The 26141-nt window shown below is 45.9% G+C and overlaps 1 protein-coding gene across 3 annotated transcripts in view; it reads right to left on the reverse strand.

The window, feature by feature from the left end:
* znf148 (zinc finger protein 148) overlaps positions 1-26141 on the reverse strand; it is a 77265-nt gene that overhangs the window by 47504 nt on the left and 3620 nt on the right. Inside the window, exon 2 of one of the 3 annotated variants that reach the window (XM_038789782.1) lies at positions 25450-25598. The exons of the other annotated variants lie outside the window; for them this stretch is intronic. The gene's annotated coding sequence lies outside the window, so the exon portion shown is untranslated. The remainder of the gene's footprint in view (positions 1-25449; positions 25599-26141) is intronic. 3 annotated transcript variants of the gene reach the window in all.

Below are 26141 nucleotides of genomic sequence, written 5' to 3' on the forward strand. Positions count from 1 at the left end.
ATGTTGCATGTCGATAATTTTTTGTGGAGTAGTAGTAGAGAATTTGAAAACACTTATTAACAGGTTTAGAATAGAGTTCAAGATTGGAAGTCAGGCCTCTGGTGCACTTAAATACATTGGGTTAGAAATCAGGCAGAGTGGTTCACATGTCACTCTGCATCAGCAGTCTTACTTGAGAATGTTAACCCCATAGCAATTACTCATGGTTAGGTCTCATAAAAGGATCCGATGGCTTCTGAAATGGAAAAATAGGAACTATCAAATTTTAAGTGGGCAGCTGAATCGGTTAGCTGCTCAGTTCTAAAACATCGCAACTAAAATGAATGATTGTAAAGTTGAAGAAATTGTTCAAGCAAACGGAAAATTGGCAAAACTAAAGTTGGAGAACTGTAATTTGAAATTCCCATCTTTAAGTGATATTAGACAATTGAAAATGACGCATCTTATGCTAATCGATGGGTGGCTTTTCGAATGCGGGAGGATTTATAATTTGGGAGGAAGCTAAATGTCGCCCTCTGGCATGGTCTCGTAAAACGATACGAAGAGTGGCAAAAAAAGTATATTGGCAGAGACCGGCCCTAATGCAGGGTTTTTCAAAGTGCTGGTCACAAACCGTGGGTGGGTCATGGGCGGGTGTCGTGGAGCGATCAGTCGTAGCAATCCAGCAATATTTCCCATCACGGACAGGTGCCCAACAGCCGCAACCAGCTTTTAAATTGAGAATGCTTGCCCTGACTGGCTTTTAAATGGAACAATGCAGTCTTCCAGCCAAAGCAACGGCAAAGAACAGGTCACGTGCCCAGCGTGTACACTGATGGCCCACGCCCTGTACGTCTGTGCTTTTGGTGCGAAATCAGAGGAGAGATTCCTCCATTTTCTAGCTGCGAGCAAGCAAGGCAACAGGACTGTGAAGAACTGAAGATGGATCGTTTTGTGATAAGGAAGAAAGGGCCAGAAACACAAACAGGTAGTATATCTCCTTGCCTGGAACTCACAAGTGAATCAGCTGGAGAGAGCTGCTCAGAAAAGTCCACAGCAGGACAGAGCAGTGCACGTGTTAGCTTCGTGCAGACTCCAGGGCATCTGGTGAACAGCCAACTGAGAAAAAAAACTGAAATCGGGAACAAAGCAGTATAATGATGATTTCTTGAGGTATGGCGCTAATTGTGCCAATGCAAATCAGGATGCAAAGCCCATGTGTGTTATATGCAGGGAAGCACTGGCAAAGGAGCGTTTAAAACCCTAAAAACTTCAAAGGTATTTGATGACTAAGAGTGGCGAGTTTGTGGATAAACCTCTTGTTTTTTTTCCAAGGGATGCAGCGAGAATTCAAATCATCAGCTGAAGTCATTAGCAGAAATGTAGCATTGAATGACAAAGCAAGTGAGATTGGGAGGAACAAGCAATTAAAGGTAAGTGAAAATGGTGTGTTGTGAAGGTTGTCCAATTTGTAAAAGTGGGTCCCGGGTTAAAAAAAAAGTTTGAAAAACACTGCCCTAATAGAGGTACATTTGGAACTTTTTACATCCAGGATCCTGGCTGAAATTTTGAATGGAACAGGGCATTTGGGAATAGTACCTACAGTGTGTCACATAGGCAATAAGTCCCTTTGGGAAAATATCCACTCTACAAAAAGTGACAATGAAAATAGACTACAAATTGACATAGCGATCCTAAAACATATGCTAGAGAACAGGAAGATTGACAAGATCAAGTGGGTTCATGGTAGTTATCAATTATCTGATTGACGAAAAAGGGCCTAGCTCGAAGAAGTTATTGGAAATTGTTAAAAAGAGGAGCGTCTTTTCCTATGAGAAGAGAATGGATGGGGGAAAATTTTTCAGGGGGAATAGGGTGCATTTATTGTGGAAAAGAAAATATATATTGTGTTACGGTAATTTATGTCAAACTTAAAGATTTTTTCTCTTAAGAGAAATATTTCTGTTAGGAAAGAGTTAATGTTCCCGAGTGCTTAAGTGAGAATTGGAGCCTTAATTGTTTAATAGACCACACTTACTGTTTGATAGACTGCACACACATATATAATATATATAATGTGGCACTGTGGAGTTGGAGGAGCAGTAAAATTGGAGTTGAAGTCAAGACTTCTAGTTCTTATTGAGACTAACATGGGGAGGTAGGGGAATGGGTGAAGTAGGGTTAGAAGGGTTTAGGAGTTTGAGGAAAGAAAACTGCAGTGAGGCCAGTTAGTGAGGGAAGTTGCTACACTGTTATCATAGAATTTACAGTGCAGAAGGAGGCCATTCGGTCCATCGGTTCTGCAGCGGCCCTTGGAAAGAGTACCCTACCTAAGCCCACACCTCCACCATATCCCCATTACCCAGTAACCCTACCTAACCTTTTTTGGACGCTAAGGGTAATTTAGCATGGCCAATCCACCGAAACCTGCACGTCGCTGTGAGAGGAAACTGGAGCACCCATAGGAAACCCACGCAGATTCGGGGAGAACGTGCAGAGTGACCCAAGCCGGGAATGGAACCTGGGACCCTGGAGCTGCGAAGCAGCAGTGATAACCACTGTGTGACCGTGCCGACCATGTTGGGCAATGGGTGAAGCGATGCCATGAAATGCAGACAGTGTAGAAAAAAATATATTTTTCAAATGTAAAGTTGTCACCAGTGAACAAACAGGGCCGGTTTTAAGCCTATTTGACCAATTTAATCAAATTGGGCCCCACACCTTAAGGAGGCCCCACGCCAGCGGCGACAGAGTTACCGTTTGAAGCCTTTTCTGTATTCTAAGAGGAACTATAGGGTAGTTTTTACTTTTGGGGAACGCACCGCATTACCGTCGACAAATCCTTCAGCCCTGCGCCGCCAAATCCTTCCGCCCGGATAAGTAAGTTTCAAAATTTTAGTATATCAAGCATTTAATGTTTTTTTTTGGTTAAAGACGAGCATACTACACGAAATATAAACATACATAAATTTTTACTTTTGTAGAGTAGGGGCCCCGCCATCACTTTTCTAATTGGGCCCGCAATTCCTAGCACCGGCCCTGTGAACAAACCAACCAGCCCAGCTGTGTTGACAGTAATTCATTAACTGGAAGCACACATTCCACAACTGAAGCAAATTAAGATGTGGAGATGCCGGCGTTGGACTGGGGTGAGCACAGTAAGAAGTCTTACAACACCAGGTTAAAGTCCAACAGATTTGTTTCAAACACGAGCTTTCGGAGCACCGCTCCTTCCTCAGGAAGGAAATTAACACAGCTGACCGGTTATTTTCCTGTCTTTGAAAATAATAATTTCAATACGGGACCAATCAGGAATTTGTATTAAACAGGGAACTTAAGTTTGTTTGTAGTTCTTAAAAAGGATGGATGGGGTGAAGGGAGGGGAGCGGATTTGGGTGGGGCAAGTGAAAAAGTGAGGGACTAGGGAATGTGGCTTGCATACTGTCTCAGTATTGAAGAGGGTACATGCTCGGCTAGACTGAGACACACTGAACAAGCTTGGAATAGTCTGGTTTCCAACTCGTAGAGAAAAGAGCGTCAAGGTTATAGTCTACATTAAGCCCAAGTGTAATTACTTGTTCAGTGCAGGGGCAAGGATATTCTTCAAATTTTGTATCAGTCAGTTTCCATGAGATCAACAATTATCTTTTCCCATTGAAACATTGCTCCGATTTCCAAACCCTAACCTGGCGGTCGGATGATGGGCTGCAAGGCCAAATTTAGCAGATCAGAAACATTCTCTGCTTGGGAGTGAGGAATATCATTCACACTGCAACACAGGCTCAGTAATAGTGAGAATAGTGAGAACAGGGATGACAGCTAGCCAAGAATCATCATGTATGGGAGGAGGGTTCAGAGCCCCTGTGGGGGAACAAATGGGGATGTAACAAAAACAGAAAATTATGGAAATACTCAGCAGGTCTGGCAGCATCTGTTTACAGAGAAAGGGGGTGGTCATCTTTCAGCAGAACTCTGAAAGCCCCACAAACCACAGAGAAATTTGCCCTTCTCCCATTCTGGCTTCATGAACATCCCTGATTTCAATTGCTCAGCTTCTATATGAGTAGTTGCTGCATCTCCAACAAGAGTATGCAGCCACCTCCTCTTGATGTTCAACATTAATACATTCCCGTAAAATTAACACCTTGGGGATGGCCAGGGGCTGTTTAGCACAGGGCTAAATCGCTGGCTTTGAAAGCAGACCAAGGCAGGCCAGCAGCACGGTTCGATTGCCGTAACAGCCTCCCCGAACAGGTGCCAGAATGTGGCGACTAGGGGCTTTTCACAGTAACTTCATTTGAAGCCTACTCGTACCAATAAGCGATTTTCATTTCATTTCATTTCATTACCATTGACTAGAATACCTATCTGGGCCAAATGTATAAATTCTGTGGCTACAAAAACAGGCCAAAGGCTGGACATGTTACAGCTCCTAACTCAGCTCCTAACCTCCCCACGTATTTCCACCTTCTGAAAGGCAGAAATCAGGAATGTGATAGAGTACTCTCCACTTGTCTGGATGAATGCAGCTCCATGGACACATGGAGCTTACAACACAGGAGGAGATCATTCAGCCATCGAGTCTGTGCCACCCCTTTGAAAGATCCAATTTAATCTCACAGAACCCCACTTTTTACCCATAATCCTGCAAATGAGTCCTTTGACCATGGCCTTTCCCTAGCCCACTCCCATCCCCAGCTCCAACCACATTCGACAGCAACCAGAAACATGAAGCCCAAATGATTGACATTCCATCCAACAAACATTCACTTCCTTCACGTTGCTGCAGTGTGCACAAATCTACATGACTTGCCAAATCTTCTCCAACAGCACCTTCCAAGTCTGCAAACTCTACTACCTAGAAGAACAAGGACAGCAGACCAATAGGATCATCACCGACTGCAAATTCCTCTCCAAGTAACACGCCATCATCACCTGGAAATACATTGCTGTAACTTTGTCGCCACCGAATCAAAATCCTAGAGCTGCCTCCTTAACACTACTGAGAATGTACATCACTATAAGGACCTCAGCGGTTCGAAAAGCCAGTTTCGAAGCAAGTAGCAATTGCCAATAAAATGCCCCACATCGTACGAACCAATAAATAAGAGTGCATAAATTTGGTTTGTGTTCGTTTGAGATCGTGGTCAGATCTGATTAAGATGTTTGAAATGCTAGGGGGATTTGATAGGAAGTTACTGTTTCCTCTGATGGAGAAAATCAAGAACATTTTTTTTCCGACAGAGATTTGGAATTGTCTTCTCCAAGGGCTGTGGTGGGTAAAGATATCTTGATATGGAACAACGGCAGGAAAAGTAGCGGTGAAGATCATTTATCATCCAACTGAATGCTGGAGCCAGCTCAAGAGGCTGCTCTCCGTATTCTCTTAAACAAGATTGTTTTTCCTACAAAAGTACTTTCAGTTATTACAGCTAACAAAAAATATTTTCTTTTAGTTTATAGCAGGGGTGAGAGTGACTGATCAAAGACAAAATGGTCTGAAGGTTAGTGGGTTTATAGCAGTTTTTTTGGCTTGCAGTAAGATGCAAATGCTTTTAGACCACTTGAAACAGGCAGAATTATTAGACTTCAAGTGGGGAAAAAAACATTAGCTTTCCCTTTGTTTACCTTCTATTATCATCAAGACTGTAGACCAATTAATGTATTTATATATAATCACCAAAGTGATTTCTGCATTCAATACAGTTTGCACAGGCAATACAATGACGTTCAAACTAACAGCATGACTTTTCTGGATTATGAACATGTGAAATGAAGCTGTGCTTCACCAATTATTTTTCATTCTGACCCCTTTTAACTCATGACCACCAACTCAAGGGGAATTACGATTGAGCAAATGCCAGCCTAGCCAGTCCTGTCCCATAAAGGGATTTATATAATAAATAATCATCTTTATTGTCACAAGTAGGCTTACATTAACAATGCAATGAAGTTACTGTGAAAAGCCCCTAGTCGCCACATTCCAGCGCCTGTTCGGGTACACTGAGGAAGAATTCAGAATGTCCAAATCACCTAACACCATGTCTTTCGGGACTTGTGGGAGGAAACCGGAGCACCCGGAGGAAACCCACGCAGCCACAGGGAGAAGGTGAAAACTCCGTACAGACAGAATCGAACCTGGGACCCCAGAGCTGTGAAGCAACAATGCTAACCACTGTGCTACCGTTATAAAAAGTACTTTGAAAATTACCGTGACCCCGACATCAGCAAATTCAAAGCATCATAGTAAAGTTGCCATATTATTAGTTACAATCCCCTTGGGTTAAAACTGTAAACCAAACTTACTGACTGGCTCCCAAATGAAAAAATAACCAACAAGATTTCGCTTTTTGCGACATTTACTTTAACACAAATCAGAATCAACATAAATTAATAGAAATTAATAGAAAAATGGTACTTCAAATAAAAAGTTAATTTCATTTCAAATAGTCAATACAGGGTACAACAAAGACATGTCTTTTTACACAGCCACTAGCACCTGCATCACTTCCCGCAGTCATGTAGCACCACGTAGCTACAGTTCTACAATCTGCTGCTCTTTATTTTTGCAGGGTAGGTCAGATGTCCTATCCAACAAAATTTTCATCCCTCAGTTTCATGAGTACATTTATCATCAGCAAGGCGCACTTTAGAACCTTCTCTTTCTCTCGGGTCACAGCCCTGATGACTTAGCTTCCCAGAGTTCTTTTTCTTTTAACAGGCAATTTTATTGAGGTATTTTTGGCATTGTAAACAGTAACAATATACATTAGTGCGCAGATACCAATTACAAAAAAATAGTGCAAATAACAGCACCACTCTCGCAGATAGACCCGCCTATTCTTCCCCCCTACTCTACACTATTCTACCCCCCCCCCCCCCCCGCTGACGATTAGTTCCCTGCGAAGAAGTCGATGAATGGTTGCCACCTCCGGGCGAACCCCAATAGTGATCCTCGTAAGGCGAACTTGATTTTTTTCCAAGCCGAGAAAGCTTGCCATGTCCGACAGCCATACTTTGGTCCTTGGGGGCTTTGAGTCCCTCCAGGCCAACAGTATTCGTCACCGGGCTATCAGGGAAGCAAAGGCCACAACGTCGGCCTCTATCCCCTCCTGTACCCCCGGGTCTTCTGACACCCCAAAAATCGCCACCTCTGGACTCATCGCCACCCTTGTTTTCAGTACCCCGGATATGAAGTCCACAAATCCCTGCCAGTATCCCCCGAGTTTTGGACACGCCCAGAACATGTGGACATGGTACGCTGGTCCTCCCCCACATCTAGCACACTTGTCCTCCAGCCCAAAGAATTTGCTCATCCGGGCCACCGTCATGTGGGCCCGGTGAACCACCTTGAACTGAATCAGGCCGAGTCTGGCACATGTTGCGGTTCCATTTACCCTCCTCAGAGCGTCTGCCCACACGCCTCCCTCCAACTCCCCACCAAGCTCCTCCTCCCACTTAAAGTTTCAGTTCCTCGGTCCATGTGTCCTCCGCTCCCATCAGCTCCTTATAAATATCCGAGACTCTCCCCTCTCCTACCTCACCCCTGGAAATTACCCTGTCCTGGATCCCCCTTGGTGGAAGGCGTGGAAAGGACGGGACCTGTCTACGTACGAAATCCCGCACCTGCAAGTACCGAAAGTCATTCCCCCTCGCCAGCCCGAAATTCTCCTCCAGCGCCCTCATGTTCGCAAAGCTCCCTTCCAGGAACAAGTCGCCCATCCTTCCCACCCCCGCCCTCTGCCACGCTCGAAACCCGCCATCCATCTTCCCCGGGACAAATCAGTGGTTGTCACATATTGGGGACCAGACCAACACTCCCACGTCCCCCGCATGCTTCCTCCATTGGTCCCAATCCACAAAGCCGCCCCCACTATAGAGCTTTTGGAGTACCTGGCCGGCGGGAGCGGCAGGGGAGCCATGACCAGGGCTGCCAAGCTGGTGCCCCTGCACGAAGCAGCCTCCACCCGCTCCCAAACCGACCCCGTACCCGCCATCCATTTCCTTATCATGGCTATGTTAGCCTCCCAGTAGTAGTTGTTGAGGTTCGGCAACGCCAGCCCCCCTTGCTACGGTTCCGTTCCAGCATCCCCCTCTTTACCCGTGGGGACCTCCCCGCCCAAACAAATGCCAGGATGATTTTATTCATTCTTTTAAAGAAGGACCGCGGATTGAAAATAGGGAGACACTGAAAAATAAACAGGAATATCGGGAGGATCATCATCTTCACAGTCTGTACTCTCCCCGCTAGTGACAGTGGGAGTGCATCCCACCTCCGAAACTCGCTCCTCATTTGCTCTACCAGCCTGGACTAGTTCAACTTATGCATCTTACCCCAGTCGAGCGCCACTTGTATCCCCAGATACCTAAAACTTTCCCCAACCAGCCAAAATTGTAGCTCCCTCAGCCTATTCTCCTGACCCCTCGCCTGCACCACGAACATCTCGCTTTTTGCCATGTTCAACTTGTAGCCCGAAAACCGGCCAAACTCCCCTAGGATTTCCATAATCCCGTCCATCCCTGCCGCTGGATCTGACACATACAAAAGCAGGTCATCCGCGTAGAGCGAGACCTTGTGTTCTATCCCCCCCCCCCCCCTCCCCCCCCCCCCCCCCCCCCCGACCATTCCTTTCCATCCCCTCGCCGCTCTCAGAGCAATTGCCAGCGGTTCTATGGCCAACGCAAACAGCAGTGGAGAGAGGGGGCATCCCTGTCTTGTCCCGTGGTGTAGTCTAAAATACTCAGATGTCGTCCTGTTCGTCCATACACTAGCCTCCGGGGCCTGATATAGCAGTTTAACCCAGTCCACAAAGCCTTCTCCAAACCCAAACCGTCCCAGCACCTCCCATAAATAGTCTTACTCCACTGGGACAAAGGCCTTTTCGGCATCTATTGCCACCACTACCTCCACCTCTCTGCCCTCCGGGGGCATCATAATCACATTGAGTAGCCTTCTTAGATTGGCTACCAGCTGCCTGCCCTTAACAAAGCCAGTTTGGTCCTCCACAATCACGTCCGGTACGCAGTCTTCGATTCTGGACGGCCGGATCTTGGCCAGCAGTTTAGCGTCTACATTAATCAGGAAGATTGGCCTATAGGACCCACAGACCTCAGGATCCATATCCCGTTTTAATATCAGCGCGATGTTGGCTTGCGACATCGTCGGGGGTAACACCCCATTGTCCCTCGCCTCGTTAAACACCCTAACCAGCACCGGCCCCAGTATACCCGCAAACTTTTTGTAGAACTCCACTGAATACCCATCCGGCCCTGGGGCTTTACCCGACTGCATGGCCTTCAGGCCCCCCATTACTTCTTCAGCTCTAATCGGTGCCCCCAGCCCCTCTGCCATCCCCTTGCCCACCTTTTGGAAGGTCAGCCCATCTAAGAAGCGCCACCTCCCCTCCGGCCCCGTGGGGGGGTTCCGAGGTATACAGCTTACTGTAAAAGTCCATGAATACCCTGTTCAGTCCTGCCGGGTCTCCCACCCGGTTCCCTGCCCCGTCCACTACCGTCCCTATCTCCCTGGGCCGCCTCCCTCTTCCTAAGTTGCTGTGCAAGCATTCTGCTGGCTTTCTCCCCATACTCATATACCGCGCCCCTGGCCTTTGAGTTGCTCAACTGCCTTCCCAGTGGATAGCGCTCCCAGCTCCGCCTGCAGTCTCCATCGTTCCCGAAGTAGCTCTGCCCTCGGGGAGTCCGCATATTCCCTATCCGTCCGGGTCATCTCCCGCACCAGTCTGTCCATCTCTGCCCTATCCTTTCTGTCCCTATGGGCTCGGATTGAGATCAGTTCCCCTCTCACCACCGCCTTCAGCGCCTCCCAGAGCACCGCTGCTGAGACTTCCCCTGTATCGTTGACCTGCAGGTAGTCCTGCATGCATTTCCCGACTCTCTCACGCACCCTCTCCTCTGCCAACAATCCCACCTCTAACCTCCATTGTGGGCGCTGGTACCTTTCTTTGCAGACCAGCAGGTCGACCCAATGTGAAGCATGATCCGAAATAGTGATCGCCGAGTATTCAGTATCCCTCACCCCCTCCAAAAAGTCCCTACTCATAATAAAGAAGTCAATACGAGAATAAACCCCCCCCCCCCCCCCAACCCCCATTTGTTCCATGAACCCTCTCAGTTCTCTTGCCATTGCCGGGACCCTGCCCGTTCTGGAGCACGACCGGTCCAGGTCGGGATCGAGAACTGTATTAAAGTCCCCACCCGTAATCAACTTGTGCGAATCCAAGTCAGGGATTTTCCCCAGCAGCCTTTTGATGAAATCTACATCATCCCAGATTGGAACGTAAACATTCACTAGGACCACCTTCACCCCCTCAAGCTTGCCCCAGACCATGAGAAATCTACCACGCCCATCCACAACTGTGCTGTCCGCCTCAAACTTAACCCGTTTGTTAATCATGATCACGACCCCTCTGGTCTTAGCGTCAAGCCCCGAATGGAAGACCTGGCTAACCCAGCCCTTCCGTAATCTTTCAAATGTGTCTCCTGCAGTAAGATTACATCCGCCTTCAGAGCCCGTAAGTGCGCAAACAGACGTGTCCTCTTGACCAGCCCGTTTAATCCTCTAACATTCCAGGTGAGCGGCCTGGTTGGAGGGCAGCCTGGTTGGAGGGCAGCCTGGTTGGAGGGTGGAGGGCCCGGCACCCTGCCCCCCCCCCCCCCCCCCCCCCCCCAATGCAGATCAGCCATCCCCCTTCTTGGGCCCACACCCTGCCCATGTGCCACGCCTCCCCTCGTCCGCCTCTTGGCAGCTCCCACCCCCGACCCCTTCCCTGTTACCTGGTTTGAGTTCCCTCCCTCATCAGCAGATCATCCCCCCACCCCCCCCCCCCCCCCCCCCAGCCACAACCCCTTGTAACCTAACCCCTGCCATATACTGGCTGTATACACACCCCCCACCTCGCTCCCGTTGACTAGCTCAAAGCAGCTAGCCTGGTGGCTCTCAACTCCGACGCCACCATGTCTCACACCTATTGTCCCCCTGCTCCCCTCCCCCCCCGCCCATCAACACCACCTCCCCAGAACAACCCTGTTCGAGCAATCGCTCTGGGACCGAGACAGAGAGAAAACAAACAAAGAACAAAGCAACATTCCCAGAAGAAGAAAAAAGCAAAGAGGACCCGAACAGCCCCCCAGCACCCAACAACGTAAACTTTAACTATCACTTTGGCTTTAATTTTAAAAACTTTCAAACAGGCAAACACAAACACAAGAACACCCCCAATTTTAAGTAAAAGAGCATGCCGAACGACATCGCTGACACGAAGGGCAATCTGTGAACAACTGCAGACATCCCTTAGTACACTCTAACTTGTGACCATGGGTCCTCAGTTCGGCACCAGTCCATGCCCCTTAGCGAAGTCCATCGCTTCCTCCGGGTCATTAAAATAATGTTGCTGTTCCCTGTATGTGACCCAAATCCGCGCCGGGAAAAGTAGCCCAAACTTGACCTTTTTAAACAGAATCTCTTTAATTTGTCTGTAGGCTGCCCTCCTTCTGGCCACCTCCTGGCTCAGATCCTGGTAGATGCGCAGGACACTGTTGTTCCATGAGCAGCTCCTCGTGCTCTTGGCCCACTGCAGAACCCGCTCCTTGTCCACAAACCTATGGAACCTGACCACCATCGCCCGGGGCAGCCCCCACCCTCGTGGCTGCCTCGCCTGCACTCTGTGTGCCCTGTCCAGCTCCAACGGACGCGGGAAGAAATCATCCCCCACCAGCTTCTGCAGCATGTCTGCCACATATGCCGTGGCATCCACTCCCTCGGCCCCCACCGGGAGCCCAATGATTCTCAGATTCTGCTGGCGAGACCTGTTTTCCAGGTCCTCCAGCTTGTCCATCAGCCTTGATTGCTGCTCCTTCAACTTACTAATTCAACCCACTACCGTTTGGAAATCCGCCTGCTCTTCCACTGTCTTCTCCAGTGCCTGGACCTCCTTATCCTGAGCATCCAGCCTCTGGTCAAGTCGCTGGAGCGGTTCCAGATTATCCCGCTTCAGTGCTGCGAAGCTCTCTTTCATGACCTGCAGCATGTTGTCCAGTGCTGCCTGGACCGTCTTTTCCGTGGTCCGTTCATCGGCCATCTTTCCTCCCACTTGAGCTTCCACACCACCTTTATTCAGCCTCTTGTTCGCCTGTTTTCGCTCCATTCTGCTCCTTAAGATTCAGATCTAGAGTGCTATTGTTTTTCACTCCAGCGCTCAAAAGTTAAAAAAAGTCAGAGAAAAAGGTCTTAAAGTCAGACCAGAACGAGAGCCACCAAATGTGTGACTTACTCCCTCATAGCCGCCACCGGAAGTGACCCAGAGTTCTTTTTCAACCAACCGACCAAATAACACCCCAGTTCAGAATTTAGTCACTTCCAGGAAAACACCCGGCTCTTTAATGTCTCTATTCACACAGCTTTCCAGGATTTGCACCTTTTTAGGCAGCTCACACAATAAGTGCTCCTTTTCTGTCAAACAGAAAGACTGAACTCTGCCGGAGGGTGATTTACTATTGATCCCTTTATAATTGATGACTCTTAAATGTACTTTTCAAACATTCTTAAACCAATTAAAACCAGAGATTTTAAAGAAATTACAATTTTTTTCTTGCTGCACTGTTTCCAGGCCAAAGATAGTCACAAGTTTGCATATTATACGTCGACATATAATACATCGCATAAATCTGGAAATCTGCACTTAATGTTATGTACTCGTGTAGGATTCAGCCAAGCTCTCCATATTTCCTGGTGATGGAAGACTCAGTGAAGCCCTCCTTCACCCCCCCCCCCCCCCACCCCACCCCCCACCACTCACATTGTAATCAGCACCTCTCCCTTCACCACACAGACACACCCCTCTTCACACCCACCCTGTGTCCACACACACACACCTGGCCTGTCCAGCAGCCTTCACAAACAGCGAGCTGTCCTGCCATCCCACAGACCCCAGTGTGGCTGAAAACCAGCTGAGATTCACCACAACCTGCGAAGGCTTGGACCCTGTTGTCCCTCCCCCTACACCTGCCAAACCATGCAGCTCCACCAGGCAACCAGCAACAGAGCGTGCCCTCCCAGTGGGATGAGTGACAGCAGCTAGGTCTGGTCTGGTGCATAGCGGACTGCCGGCAAATGGTTTTCAGGTTCTGCCGCAAGTTACAATGGGGTTCCCACTCTGGAGTTCAGTTTGCGTACTAGACAGCCTGGACTTCAGGAATCAGCTGAAAGCATGGGATCAAGGCCCAGCGCGCCATAAACAACAGAGAGGCGGAGGTCAGAATTCCACATTTGAAAAAACAGAAATCTATCAAGCAGGAGAAATTTCCCATCCTTATAGTCAATTATAGTTGTGGTGATATGCATCACTGTAAATACACAAGGGGTTAATGTAAATACACTACGACTAAGTAAACACTAGAGGGAGCACCAGAGACGTCATGACATGCAGACATACAGCTAATGAACAGATAGAATAGGACACAACCAATGGGTAGTCAAGACACCCAGGAGGTGACACTACCACAAGGGGGCGACCCATATAAAAGGACAGGGCACACATGCTCGGTCTCTTTCCACAGGCGATACTTAGAGAGTAGGACAGGAGCAGATCAGAAGCATCACACCCACCATGTGGCTTAGAGCAGACTGGTTAGTTAGACTGAGTTACTATAGCAAGATTTGCAGGAGAGTCAAACTCATAGAGAACTGTGCTGATGGTTCAATAAATCACATTGAACTTACTTCAAAGTCTGGAGTATCTTTTGGTAAAAGCTGCATCGAGTTGCAGCCTGTGTTATCCCAGAGTACAAAACACAACAATAGTCAACTAGATGAAATAGTGCATAGTACAAGTAATAAAATTACTCTGGATATTCAACATTAGACGAACGGGGTCAGTATTCCAAAAACAAACATGATCTTGCAGATAACCACCAGGAAATGTATTGTTAAATTTGAAATCCAAGACAATCCTATTTTCTCTCTCCCAATAAAACAGTTATGAGAAAATTAATGGGATATTTTAAACAGGATTAAAAAATGTATTTATTTTTTGAAACTATCACGTCTCTGGATAAAATCATACTATATACTGGCTATATTTTCTGATCATCAGTTGTGGCTTTTGGAAAGTTGCAAAGTTTGAAAATCATTAACCCTTTAGTCTGAACATAATTCATCAATGAAAAAATGCCATCACTGTTCAGTCTGCACGAAGAGCAGCCAAACTAAATAGCTAAACCATTCACCTATAATTTAGTTCAGTTTATAAAAACATTGAAAAAAATATTCTTGGGTGATTGCAAGGCTGCCATTATATCTCAAGGTTGCTTGTAGGATTTACATTTTAATAGAGCTTGTTGTGTTCTGTGTTGTCGCCGAAGTACAGATGCACACAAAACATCTAGTTTTTTGACTAGTACGATAATTTTATTAACAAGATGAACACATGGAAAGAGAACTAACGAACTATGATACAAACCGCAATGAAATAAATCCATTTTCCTGGAGCTATTTCTAGTCCGACTGTCCTCTAGTACGACTTACTACCAATTGCCGGATATCTCGAGTCACATGGTAGATCTCTATCGCCACCTGCTGGTTGTAGGTCGTATCGCTAACTATGACAAAACTGCAAAGGCATATCACCACAGGGCTGAATTTAAAATCGAAAATACAAGGCTTCAGCAGTGAAACACTTCAGATTATGTCTGAATCCATCTGCTTAGCAAAGCTGCTGAAAACCACAATTAGACTCAAAAGATGATAAATGGTTCCTAGAAATAAACTAAGGTTTTAACCACCAATGAAATATAACACAAAATCCAGACAAAAAAGTACAATTAAACTAGCTTCTGTAAGGCGAAAGAAACAACCTTACACTGTCACGGAAACAAATCCAACATTTTTTTTTATTTATAAATTTAGAGTACCCAATTCATTTTTTCCAATTAAGGGGCAATTTAGAGTGGCCAATCCACCTACCCTGCACATCTTTGGGATGTGGGGACGATACCCACGCAAACACGGGGAGAATGTGCAAACACGACACGGACAGTGACCCAGAGCCGGGATCGAACCTGGGACCTCGGCGCCGTGAGGCAGTAGTGCTAACCACTGCCCCTCGGTGCTGCCCTGAATCAAATCCAATATTTTAAGAATAAAGTCTCCAAAAATTATTCCTTGGTCCCAAAAGCCACCAAGTGAAAAATTTGGGATATCAGTCTAGCATTAGTAATTGTGCAATCCACAATATCACTTAAACACCATCTTGGTTCGATGGGCAGTGTTTACCCCCTCGCTATAGTTACAAACTCAACCCCAATTACAAATGCTAAGCTGGCATGCCAATGAAATGCTGAAGGAATACTGCACCATCATAGTTTCAGGTTCAAACGAAAGATCCTTTGGTCATGAAAAGTTGAATAACAAGATGTACTCTTTTCCAAGCTGACATTTCCTGCTCAATAAATTGCCATTCAAAACCAGATTACTCATTTATTCACTTAATTACGGCTAGTAATGACACAGCATAGCCTGTAGTGGTACAGTCATTATACTTTGCCATCTTTTCAATACCCCAATATGGCATCATATTAATGCAAATGTGTTTCTCATCACACCCTGAGGGCAATTCTATGTTTAGGGTAAGAAAGTAGTCAAAACTATTTGAGCATTGAGGGGAAGACAGATGGGGGGGATGTGGCTTGACACTGAGTTATAGACCCTTTGTCAGGGTAGAGCAATGAATGGTGCTAATCCAGTCCTCTTCTCTACCCAGATACTGGTGGGTCCACCGTGCTTTGCTTGCATTTATATCTGTTGAGACTGTAGCTTTTATTTTTTTCTTATGCCTTTGTTGCAAATGGCGCTCTCATGGTCTTTTAGAACCATAGAATACCTACAGTGCAGAAGGAGGCCATTCGGCCCATCAAGTCTGCACCGACTGAAAGAACACTCTACCTAGGCGCACTCCCCTGCCCTATCCCCATAACCATACCTAAGCTGCACATCTTTGGACTGTGAGAGGAAACAGGAGCACCCAGACACGAGGAGAAGGTGCAAGCTCCGCACAGACAGATACCCAAGGCCAGAATTCAATCTGGGTCCCCTGAAGCTGTGAGGCAGCAGTGCTAACCACAGTGTCACCCATATCTCCCCATTATTTGCCCATTTTTCCATCTTGTCTATATGTCTGTATGGTTTTATTGATAATCTTTTTTTAAATGATAATAATCTTTTGGCTGTTTACAGTTTATATAATACATTAATATTCTCTCTGCAATTGATATTTCTGTTGGTTCATTCCCACCCCCTTCCCTCGGTTTCTCTCTCAGCCTTCAGTTCAAAGGATTCACATCCAGAATATCTGAATGTCCCTATTCCGTTAAAAGGTGCTGATTAACCTGCTATCCATTTCCAACATTTTCTGTGTTTTCTTTTTGGTTACTTGTAACAAACCTAATGAGTCTAAATGCGATTCAAAAGTGCAAGGGTTAAAGTTCAAACGCAACAGCAGGAAATCGGAATAAAAACAGATAAAAATGTTGGCAATACACAAAGCAGACAAGGCCAATCATTAACTTGTCTTTTCTTTATAGATGCTAATTAAAAGTTTATTATTTTGGTGTTCAAATTGGAGGTGGTCAACGTCACTTCCCGCTATTGCCAACAAGTGCTATTTATTGGCTAACATTTCTAAGTTAGGTCAAAGCTTTTTTTTCTATTTTGTCTCAATAATGGTAGTCAGTAACCTCAGAAAATTAATCCTTTCTGAACTGATAGAAAGTTTTCCATTTACTTCCTGGTCTCAGGTTGCGAAAACATTTTGCAACTCACTTTGAACTATAGACCGATATTGATATCTAAAGACGGAAGCACATCATTACTTCAACAGAGAGCAAGAGGACAGGAAGCACAAATACAAAAGTGACATGAATATGACAGACACTATGCTCCAACAAAAGTAATCCATTCATATACAACAATGGTGTTACTACTTTGATTATCATGCAAGCAATTTAGATGCATGGTGGCACTTTAAAAGAGTGTTCAATCAGAATACCAAATATCGTTAAAATACATCATAGATTATCATTTAGGTTATCAGTATTACTCATAGGCCATAGGTTGTTGCGTATGTGTTTCAGTTAACAGTATTGCTTTTAAATCGGGACATCTTTATTTTATAACCAATCTGACTAGCGAGCGAAACCTATGGCAATTGTTAAATAAAATAGCAACTGGTAATGAAGACCATCAAAATGCCTCTCTCCTCCTCAAAACAAGACATGGGGTGGGATCCATCAACCACGCTGCACCTGAAAAGCAATGCAGTGCGCGGTGCAACGGGACCGATAGATGCCGGGAGATCCTACTTCCCTGATCTACCCAGCTCGCCACACTTCACGGAATCTAACGCGATCTCACGAGGTGTGGGCGGGACCACTTTCTGGCAAATCTGCATATTAGAGGGAGACAGCTAGTCTCACTCAAATATCCGTTGCTGAGATCGAACCAAGGCGTGGGATCTAACCCCCTCACCTTGGAGACCTCGGGCGAGCACCGTTCAGTACCGGTCTCCACAAATGAAAGACAAGTGAATGTGTAACTTTGATGGAAATGTACAGTCAAGACAATTTGAAATGTTCTGTAATGTTTATTAGAGATTTTATGAATAAAGTATATTTTTTGAAAAACAAAACGGTCTCCACAAATGGGACCAGACGGAACACCATTTGTGGAGGTCTCCCAGGGGATTGGAAGCCTCCAATGCATGCTTTCTGAGCAGGGTGGTACCCTGGTACTGCTGGTGCCACCTCGCACTGCCAGCCTGGCATCGCAAAGGTGCCACACTGGCATTTTGTGCATGGCAGTGATCGGACCGGAATGTGCCCTCCGCGGATGTGGGGGGGGGCGGGGGATCGCCTTCGAGTAAGTTTGGGCTTTGGGGGGGGGGGGGGGGGGGGGCGGAGAGTTCAGAGGTCGCATCAGGAGTTCGGGCGTCGCATCGGGGGCTCGAGAGATCAGGACGCCATTTTTAAATGGCACTGCACTGAGGAGTTCCGGCGAGCAGAGCTCCTCAGTGCAGAAAGCGAGGGGAAGTGCGGCTTCGTCGGGCAGTTTCCCCACTGAGCACCCCAAATTGGGTTAGATAACTGGGTGTTTCTCAGTGCTCTGAGCACCGCAAAACACCCAGCTAATCTTGTGCGCTACGGGACTCTGTCCCCATTTGGGTAGATCACGCCCACGGACATCCAATCTTCAAGTTATATAAACTCACATGTTTCGGCTGGGGACAATACATAAACCTAATCATGTTGTCCTCATGTGACATACATACTTTCTAATAAATATAGAAGAAGGAGGAGGCCATTCGGCCCTTTGAGCTACTCCACCATTCACTATGATCATGGCTGATCATCAAGTTTAATACCCTGATCTTGCCTTCCCCCATATCCCTTGATCCCTTTAGCATGGATTCCAAAACTAGGATGTAAGGTGACTGGCATTAAAAAAAAGTCAATGTGAAGTAAAACATTTCACTCAGCGAGCGGTTGACGGGGGAGTGCGACTTGCTGAGTTGCTCTTTCAGAGAACCAGTCCAAAATGATGGACCGATGATGGCCAGCTTTTTCTATCGGTGGGGGGAGGAGGGGGGGGGGGGGGGGGGGGGGGTGTATGTGGGTCGTGGTGCTGAAATGTAGCTCAGTCCTCCTCTTTCTGCTCCCGTCTCATTTAACATTTTTAGTGGAACAGAATTCTAGTGTCAAACTTCTGTATTTCAGTGACTAGCCTGAAGAAACATCACAAGTCTTGCTGCCCTGCTGAAGAAACGAACCGCCACATTTAATTGATAAATTTCAAAACTTCCTTTCCTGCTCCGCAACGTTCTTTTCAATCCCTCGTCTGCTCTGCTCCAAACTCCAGTGACTCAAGCCAGGGGCCAGTCTCGCTACAACTTCTGCCGAGTGTCAGGAGTCCCAGCAGCCATCAGCAGTTTATTCAACCCACTGGCAGCATTCCAGCTCAGCACAATTCACTCAGCCAATGCCCACACTCTTTCCATTAAGACAGCATCAAAACCACAACACCAAGTGATTCTCCCCCCTCCCAGGACCCAGAGGCTAATGCTGCACCCCAAGAATTGCCTGTGCAAGATCAGCATACTCCGAGCAGGCAAAACCAGGGATCCTGCTGATCTACACCGGTACCACACTATGCGCTTACCCACCAAAGCCATGAAGGAAGCTTAATATTTTTGATCATCTGCTACCAACAGCAACCAGGTAGCCACAACCCATTAATTTTTCTTTTTTTAAAATCTTTTTATTCCCCTAATTTTCCACATTTTCATCAAATACACAACAAAAGAACACCAACAATAATAAATACAGTACCGATCCCCCCAAACAGCATCCATTTCAATATACAAACCCAAACATCACCCATAGATTCCAAGTAAAAAACAAAAGAAAATTAACAATCATCCCATAAACAATGTGTTCAAAACCAACAATAATTCCCCCTTTTCTCCTCCCCCCACGCCAAAAGTTCAATGGCAACCAATTCTTGAAAGTGCAGGATAAACAATCCCCATGAATGGTAGAACCCTTCCTTCATCCCCCTCAGCTCAAACTTCACCTTCTCGAGAGTCAGAAATTCCAGCAGGTCCACCCCCCCCCCCCCCCCCACCCCCCCCCCCCCCCCCCCCCCCCCCCCCGCCAAGCTGAGGCACAGGGCAGAGAAGCTGACCACCACTACAACAGGACCTGCCTCTGGGCAATCAGCAGGGCGAAGGCTAAAACATCTGCCCCCGCACCTGCCTGCAGCCCGGGCTGGTCCAACACCCCGAAAATGATTCATTGGGCCCTGGCTCCAGTCTCACGTGTACCACCACCGAAATGACCTTGAAAACCTCCCTCCAATACCCCTCCAGCTACGAGCAGGACCAAAACATACGAACATGGTTTGCGGGGCTCTTTCCACAGCGCTCTCATCTATCCGCCACCCCCTCAAAGAGTCAGCTCATCCTCACCCTCGTGAGGTATGCCCTATACATGACCTTCAGCTGTATCAGTCCCAACCTCATGCTCGAGGTTGAGACATTCACCCTCTGGAGCACCTCACACCACAGAGTGTCTTCCATATTCTTCCCAAGCTCCTCTTCCCATTTGGCTTTGATCCCTTCCAAGGCTACCCCGACCTCCGCCAGAATCCTCCAGTAGATCGCCACATACCCCCTTCCCTGTTCCTTCTGCTGTCAGTACCTCTTCCAACAACGAGGGGGCCAGTGCTATCGGGAAGCTCTGAACCTCCTTCCGAGCAAAGTCCCGGAGCTGCAGTACAGAGGAAGTGTTGCCCTGCTGGAGGCACCATTTTCAGATGAAACATTAAACCGAAGCCCAGTTATTTATCCCCAATCCCCTGGCCAATATTTATCCCACAATCATAAAAATTTGGGTCATTATCACATTGTTGTTCTTTGGGAGCTTGTTCTGCAGACATTTGGCTACCGTGTTTCCTACATTACAGTGACTACACTCCGAAAGTACCACACTAGCCGCAAACCTCGAGACATCCAATGGTCATAAAGGTGCTACATATATGCAAGTCTTTCTGTTCTCAATTACGGAAAGTTTTTAAAAATGAATTTAGAGTACCCAATTAATTTTTTCCAATTAAGGGGCAATTTAGCGTGGCGAATACACCTATCCTGCACATCTTTAGGTTGTGGGGCGAAACCCACGCAAATACGGGGAGAATGTGCAAACTCCACAAGGACAGTGACCCAGAGCCGGGATCGAACCCGAGACCTCGGCGCCGCGAGGCAGCAGGGCTAACCCACTGCACCACCATGCTGCCCAATTACGGAAAGTTTAACTTCTTTTCAAAACTCACAATAATTGCAGCTGGATACACACTTATTTTTGTTCAATGTGGCGGTTGTCAGTACCAACAAATGGACCACTTTCCATATCCGGTAGCTGGTGTCAGTATCAAGAACTCACAGAGCAAGTGAAGTACAACCTGATACAGAGCATGTTCCTTTCACCATGGCTCAACAGATAGACCCAGCAAATGGACTTCGGCCCCAACTACACTGTGGCAGATGACATTTACTCCTTAAAATTGTTTAAAGCAAATTGACAATTCAATTCTGAACATTAACATTAGTGTTCATTACATTGCTTAACTTGATTATTAGATAATTCACTTTATTTTAGTTATTTTTCAAATATCAGTTTCCACTATCAGTAGACATTTGTGACATTGCCAATTAATGAATAATTTGGGGCAGTTTTGGACTTTAGGAACTGGTTGAAAACGTCCCATGCTTATTTTCCACTGGTCAAGGGTGAATTTGAAATTAGGTTCCCAGGCGAAAGGCTAGTATTTAAGCCAGGTAGCTTTCCAAGGGTATTTACTTCTAAAATTAAAGAAAGACATATTTGAGGATATGGTCATTCCAACAATCATTACTTAACTGTAAATATACACTATAATTAAGAGGTTAGCACATAGTACAAAGAAACACAAAAACTCTGTCTGCAGCGCGCTTTTTAGATTTGTGTCACAATAACAGTGCAGTCATTCAGCTGCCCATATTAGCACTACAGCTATAATATCTAACCGCAGCTTGGAATTAAATGAGATGTTTAACTGAGGTCCCATTAAGCCAGTCAGGTAGATGTAAATGGACCCAGAGCAGGAGCTTTCTCGTGGTGTCCGGGCTAACATTACCCTTTCAATATCATGAAAACAAATGGTCAATTATCTCATTCTGCTTTGTGAGACCTTGCTCACAGTCTAGTTTTCACATTTCCCTATATTACAGCAGTGTCTTTTATTGAATGCTTTGCAACAACCGGAAGTTATAAAACTCTGTAAATACAAGTTATTTCTAAGGTAATTTCATGACGATACCGCACCCCTTATCCCTGACACTCAGGAAGAAATGTGTTCCAGATTTGGGGATTTTGGTTCCTGGATGGTGCACTTATGAAACATGAAACAAGTATAAAAGGTTTATAATTTATTTTCGTAAATTATTTTTATTATTCATCCATGGAACGTAGGTGTCACTAGCTAAGCCAGCATTTATTGCCCATCCCTAAATGCCCTTGAGTAGGCACGGTAAGCTGCCATCCTGAACCACTGCGGTCCCTGTGGTGTAGGTATACCCACTGTACTGTTAGGGAATATATTTCACGGTTTTGACCCAACAGTGAAGGAATGACAACACAGTTCTACGTCAGGACGGAGAGTGGCTTTGAACTTGCAAATGCTGGTGATCCTGTGTGTTTGTTGCCTTTCCAGATGGTAATGGTCATGGGTTTGGACGGCACAGTCTAAGAGGCCTTGGTGGGTTCCTACAGTGCATCTTGAAAATGATACACACTGCTGCTACTGTACGTCAATGCTTGAGGCAGTGAATGATTGTGGATGGGTTTCCAAACAAGCGGGTTGCTTTGTCCTGAATGTTGACAAACTTCTTGAGTGTTGTTGGAGCTGCATCCACCCAGGCAAGGGGAGAGTACTCCATTATACTCATGACTTGTAGAAGATGGAAAGCCTTTGGAGAGTCAAGAGATGGGTTATTTGCCGCAACATCCCTAGCCTTTGATCTGCTCTTGTAGCCACAGTATTTATATGGGCAAGTCCAGTTCTGTTTCTTGTCAATGTCAACTCTCAGAACTGAAGAGGAGTCAGCTGCCGTTCAGACACAGACTGCGAAAGTTGAAGGTTCAGGTTTAGTCTTACTTTTAAATATGTGCTGCAGCTCACGTTGTTTCAAATATGTGGGCCTTTCTTTCGGGAACATCTCTTGTATTTTGCAGACCCACATAATATGTTGTACTGTAACAAAGAGCTTCTGCTCCACCCCATGAATCAATTCCTCCGCTTATGCATTTGTCAAAGACTACTTTTCCTGTTCATCCAATGCACCTGTAGCTGGATCCTAGACTTACTCACCAACAGACCGCAATCTGTCAAGATAGGCAACAGCACCTCTTCCACAATAGTCCTCCGGAGCCCCGTAAGGATGTGTGTTCAGTCCTCTACTGTACTCCCAATACACACATGACTGTGTGGCAAATTTAACTCAACTCAATCTATAAATTTGCGGATTATATGACTGTGGTGGGCCATATCTCAAACAACGATGAATCAGGCTACAGGAGGGAGATAAATCACTTTGTTGCATGGTGGACCAAAAACAACCTCTCTCTAAATGTTGGAAAGACCAAGGAACTGATCATCGACTTCAGGAAGCATAGCACGACACACACTCCCGTCTGCATCAATGGCTCCGAAGTGGAGATGGTCGATAGCTTTAAGTTCCTGGGGGTCACCATCACCAACAGTCTGTCCTGGTCCACTCACGTTGATGCAACAGTCAAGAAAGCCCAACAACGTCTCTACTTCTGACGGAAGCTAAAGAAATTTGGCATGTCTGCATCGACTCTCACAAACTTTGTCAGATGTGCGACAGAGAGCATCCTATCCGGCTGCATCACAGCCTAGTATGGCAACTGCTCGTCCAAGGTCGCAGGAAACTGCAGAGTGTGGTGAACCCAGCTCAACACATCACACAAGCTTGCCATCCCCACATTGATTCTGTATAAACCTCCTGCTGCCTCAGGAAGGCAGACAGCATTATCAGAGACCCCTCCCACCCAGGCATTGCCTTCTTCCAGACCCTTCCATCAGGCAGAAGATACAGAAGTCTGAAGACTTGCACATCCAGACATAGGAACAGCTTCTTCCCCACAGCTACAAGCCTCCTCAACGACTCCCCCTCGGACTGATCTGTTCCCTGTGAGAACACTATTCACGACGCCCTATGCTGCTCTTGCTCATGTATTTGCTTTGTTTGGCCCCTTGTTCCGCACTGTAACCAATCACTGTTTGTCGATGTACCATTTGTCAATGTTCTATGTCGATTATTCTTTTGTCCACTATGTACATACTGTGTACGTTCCCTCGGCCGCAGAAAAATAATTTTCACCGTACTTCGGTGCATGTGACAGTAAATCAAATCAACCTTTTCATCATCACTCTCATGCTCTTTATTTTATTCATGGCCATGTTGGATATATCACAATCTGTGAGCTAGAGGTGAACCGGAACAACTTTGTCAACGTTCAGACAATCCTCAGCAGCTACTTCATCCAACAGCTTCAGCACATAACAAACCTTTCGCATATGCCAATAAATCTTCAACTATTTTCTCCTCAGATTCACGAAAACCACTAAAATCAGGTTCAATTTCAGCATCACCATTTAGGGTCAAGGCAATCATAATACTAATCTTTATTAGTGTCATAAGTAGGCTTACATTAACACTGCAATGAAGTTACTGTGAAAATCCCCTAGTCGCCACACTCCGGCACCTGTTCGGGTACACTGAGGGAGAATTCAGAACATTCAATTCACCTAACAGCACCTGTTTCGGGACTTGTGGGAGGAAACCGGAGCACCCAGAGGAAACCCACACACAGGGAGAACGCACAGACTCTGCACAGACAGTGACCCAAGATGGGAATCGAACCCGGGTCCCTAGCGCCATGAAGCAACAATGCTAACCACTGTGCCGTCTACAGTTGTGCCATCCATTTATCAATATATCTTGGGGTATACTGACCCAGTATATTTGCAGCACTCTAGAATGCATCTTTTACACTGAATTAATTCCTTAAATCCCAGGCCTCTGGAGCATGCAATGAGCATTTTGTACATGAATTCAGCCTTGTAGCTGGACTTGAATGCCCGCAGAATATGTTAATCAATGGGTTGGAGAAAAACATACAATTAGACGCAAATAAATTCAGAATAGATTGTCTCTGCTCAAGAGTTCTACATCATGGTGTGCTGCACAATCATCAATGAGTAATATAATTTTGCGGGAAGGTTCACAGGCCGACAATAATCCCTGGTTTGAGGGGCAAAATAGTTCTTGTACCAATCAAGGAAAATTGATCTAGTCATTCATGCACGCTTATTGGCCTTATAAACAACAGGGATAACCCTGATCCTCTTGAAAGACCTAGGATTCTGACTTTTACCAATAGCAAGCAATTAACACCTTTGTACCTGCTGCATTCAAACACCCGAATACAGGAAGTCTCCTTATTCGGTCAATTGAAGCTTTTTTTAACGACATACTTTCAGTAGATGCGCACCATGACGTTTTTAAAATTTGTTACACCATCTTGTTGAGTATTCATTCACGTGGTGTTGTTAGAACTAACTCTTCATGGAATACTTCACTAAGCCATGATTCGGGAACAATCCAATGGAAATTTCTTGCTCGGATGCTGCCTGATCTATTCCAGTAACACTTATGTGCATGGACAGTCTTTGACTGAGTTTGTGTTTTCCTATTATTCATAATCTGGGCAAATCACTGTCAGCATAAAATTTAAATAACTTCCCCTTTTGCTTCTTCAAATCATAAATGGTCAACATACCAACTTCTTCTTATTCTTCACCATATTCTTCACTTCATTTTTTCACTGAGGCACACTCCTCTAGACGTCTTTGTAACTCCACTTAATACTCGGTGACAAATGTTTTCTCTTGGTGCTCCCACCAGCCATGAGACTTCCTGCTGACCTTTCTGCCATGAAACCAAGGATAATAGAATTACCCAGAGAGACACGTGTTTGAACCGTGTGTACATAAATCGATGCGGGAATCCGTGGCACCACCAAATAAAGCGGGAGCTTGACGAAGTAATCCGCTTGCCAACTTCAAACTGCGGCACACGGCGTCAGGTCGAGCGTCTGGTTTTCAGGTTCTTAACAATTTTTGGGATACTGGATAAGGGATCAGGTGCCTGTTCTACAAGCGTTCAGCTGAGTCTACTTGCTTCAGTTGTCTATGACAAATTAACATTCCCCGTTGAAATAAGATTTCTGAAATGTTCAGGACACCACGGGTCCGACATAACTACATTTTGTAAATAGTCTTACCACAGACAGCAATTTGTTACTTCAGTAACAAAGAACTTGTTAACTTGTAGAGTATTACAAGGCTGCAATCTAATGTTACATTCATATAATAGAGGATCGTAAATGTTGCTAAATAAGACATTCATAAACCTGTGTGTTCTGAGCAGCTCCCTGTTTTAAACTATTGTATCTCCTGTGGCCTGGGTATA

Source organism: Scyliorhinus canicula, chromosome 2 (assembly GCF_902713615.1).
Source record: "Scyliorhinus canicula chromosome 2, sScyCan1.1, whole genome shotgun sequence".
NCBI classification, from domain to species: Eukaryota; Metazoa; Chordata; class Chondrichthyes; order Carcharhiniformes; family Scyliorhinidae; genus Scyliorhinus; species Scyliorhinus canicula.